Here is a 3,254-nt window from a genome sequence, read left to right on the forward strand (position 1 = left end):
TTCTGAACTAAACCGGGGAATAGCTCCAACCTAACCTTCCTCAGCTAAAGTACAACCAGTACCATCATTCCTAGTCAGGCTAGTAAACAGAATGTCTTTGAATGTAATGAGTTAGATGGCTGTGTTTAGGTTTTTTTCAGGATTCACTTTAGATTCTCCTACTTTTAAGATCCAAAGAAAGTTATATTAAGGTTTTTGTTTTGTTCTGTTAATTCTTACCCGAGAATATTTTTCCATTGATTTTTTTTTAGAGAGAGACACATTGATTGGTTGCCTCCCGCACAACCTTGACTGTGGCCGTGGCTGGGGATCGAACCTGCATCCAGGTACGTGCCCTTGACCGAATTTGAACCTGTGACCCTTTGATCTGCAGGCTGACACTCTAACCACTGAGCAAAACCAGGCAGAGCTATATTGAGTTTTTATTGGTGATTCTAAGAATATGTGTTTGTAACAGTTAAAGTGTAAAAGGTGAATTAAACATATTAAAATAATTCTATAGCATCTGTTCAGAAAAGATTATATACTATACAAAGTATTCAAGTCATACAAAACCATTTTTCAGTGTCTTTTCAACTGAGAAAAATTCTATTCAACACGTTTTTTCCTCCTGAGGTGGTTCATACTGAGCAAACTTTGCTTTCAGTCTTTTATTTTCTTCTACAATAGCTTCATATTTCTCTTTCATTTCTGCCAATTCTAGGTGAAGCAGCTCTATTTCTGGATCTTCTGGGGTACTAACTCCTAAGTGATGCTTTAAAAATCTTGGTCAGCATGTCCAGCACTCCTGGCTTCTCCAAGTACCTCTGGGACTGCTCACGCTTTGAGTTGGCAGGGCCATGGTGACTGGCAGCAGCGTAGTTGGCGCCAGAGACCATGGCTCAAGACTTTGGCTGTTACTATGAGTGAGATGGGAGTAATTGGAAGTTGTTGAGAAAAAGACTGACATATTAAGACTAAGTTTTAACAGCATCACTTTAGGAGACTGGTGACAGGCAAGAGAGGATAATAGCTTGGACTAGGGTGGTAGTAATGGAGGTGATGAGAAGTGGTCGATTCCAAATAGATTTTGAAGACAGTGCAGAAGAATCTTGTTCACTAAAATAACCAGCACAAAAGCCCAAACCAGAGACTTATTACCCTGCTTGCCCATATATATCACTGAAAATTTTGCTATTCAACAAGCTTTCATTCAGAAGGCTCTACATGCAGCATGATAATCCTAATACGCTACAATTTATGTGGGACACATAACTCTAGGCCAAGCCCAAAAGGTTCCTAGACTATACCTGACTCCAGAAAACTATTGTCATCGATTTTTCTAGCCAATCTACCTCACCCCAAAGCCACAACCCCATGTGGGTCATGCTGAGGGTCATTTTGCTCCAGCCACCCTATCTCCACTGACTATTCCATGAGCTCGCCTAACCATGTCATATCAGATTCTGGGAAATGCTGTCTGCACCTGCCCTGTCCATACCAGCTGTCATCTGCTCACAACCACTCACAGGCTGGCACCAGTCAGATCGTATCCATCAACCACTGAGCAGGTAGGGAAGGGTTGCAAGGGCAGTCAGAACACAGTGTGGGCAACATCTCAAAGGTACCATGAATTTGATAAGGATTTTTAAACTTGTCCAGGAAAGCAGTAAACCATCAAACATAGGAAGTTCATTGGGAGGAAAGAGAAAATAGAAAACTTGGCTCCATAGGCTAAAAGTGCCCCGCCTGAAGCATCTTCTGGGAACCAAAACATCCTGGCATTTTGGGGTGCACACTGTTGATTCTCAGGATAAGGCCTGTTGCTTCATATTCGTGAACCACCAGCAAACGCACCCAGCTGGAAACTGGAGAACGGCACATTATTCTGAGGGCTCGTTCCAGAGCCAGGAAAAACTGATGGTATTTTATTTATATTCAAAGAAATCAATCCAAAGAGATCAGCACCACAGCCAAAGTCAGCAAGAATAGGGAGCAAATTGTTGCCAACCGGGGAGGTGATGGCCTGTATTGTAATCCTGGATCCAAGACTTTTAAGCTATGTGATCTTGGATCAGATTCTTAACCTTCCCAGGACCTCAAATTTGTAATCTGTAGAATAGGGACAATGACCACCGCACAGAGATGCATTAAGGATCAAATGATGCCGTGTGTATAAAAGGTGTTTGCATGGCCTCTGGGATACTAGCCATTCACAACATGCTGGTTTTTTCTCATGCCCACCCGCAAGACCACTTTTTCACTCATTTACACTGGGCTGGGAAACTGGATTACAAAGCAAAATGAGACATGGCTACTGCCTTCGGAGAACTCCTAGTCCAGTGGGAGAGACAGGCAGCCCCATGGTACATAGGAAAAGCTGAAGAGGTGGGTGCAGACATGGGAAAACATTTGCTTGCCTCTGAGGGATCAGGTAAAGCTTTACAAAAGAGAAGAGGCTTGAACTGGGCCTTGAAGCCTGAGTGTGTTTTTCTAAATGGAAAGAGGGTCAAAGGGCATCCCAGAGGAGGAGGTGGCATGGAGGAGAGAAGGGCAGTGTGTGTATGTGTGGGTGGGGGGCTCTGTGTAGCCAGATGGTAAGGTCTAGGAGATGAGCAACAATGAGGCTTGAAAGGAGAATCTGGTACCAGCTCACCAAGGGAGTGCCAGGTTGACGGGAAGCTGTACTACAGGGGGTTAGATAGAATGTATGGCTGAGGAGGTTGGACCTGGTGAATGTTGAGAAGGGACATGATGAAAGCTGTGCTTTAGGAAGATAATTCTGGAAGGCAGAGAGATCGGAAGAACAGAAGCCAGTTAGGAGGCTGTAGCAATGGCCCTGGCACAAGCTGAAGCCCTGAAATAAGGTGCTGACGGTGAACTGGAAATGCTGGGGCAGAGGAGACACCATCGGGGAGTACTTCTCTAGCTCTGGCCTTTATCCTGGATTAATTCTCCACCTTTCCCTAATACCTTCTTTCTTAAGCATCTTAATGGATCCTGGACTTCAACTCTAACTCCCACTTCAATATGGATTTATCACAAATCCATATCTGAAGATCTGACCTGTCATCTGCCCCGGGACAAGATTGTGGCTGCTTTCTGGACATCCCCAAGTAACTACCTCATCAGCACGTTCAAAACTGCCATTGTGCCCTGGCTAGTGTTGCTCAGTGGTCAGAGCATCAGCCTGCACACCAAAGGGTTGTGGGTTCAATTCTTGGTCAAGGGCACATATCTGGGTTGTAGCTTCATCCCCCTGTGAGAGGCAACCC

The 3,254-nt window shown here is 44.6% G+C and overlaps 1 pseudogene; it reads right to left on the minus strand.

Moving 5' to 3' along the window:
- Nucleotides 1-592: 592 nt before the first annotated feature.
- On the minus strand, nucleotides 593-878 carry LOC118636044 (annotated as a pseudogene).
- Nucleotides 879-3,254: the final 2,376 nt, after the last annotated feature.

The sequence above is a fragment of the Molossus molossus genome, unplaced genomic scaffold (genome assembly GCF_014108415.1).
Source record: "Molossus molossus isolate mMolMol1 unplaced genomic scaffold, mMolMol1.p scaffold_m16_p_2, whole genome shotgun sequence".
In the NCBI taxonomy this organism is placed as follows: Eukaryota; Metazoa; Chordata; class Mammalia; order Chiroptera; family Molossidae; genus Molossus; species Molossus molossus.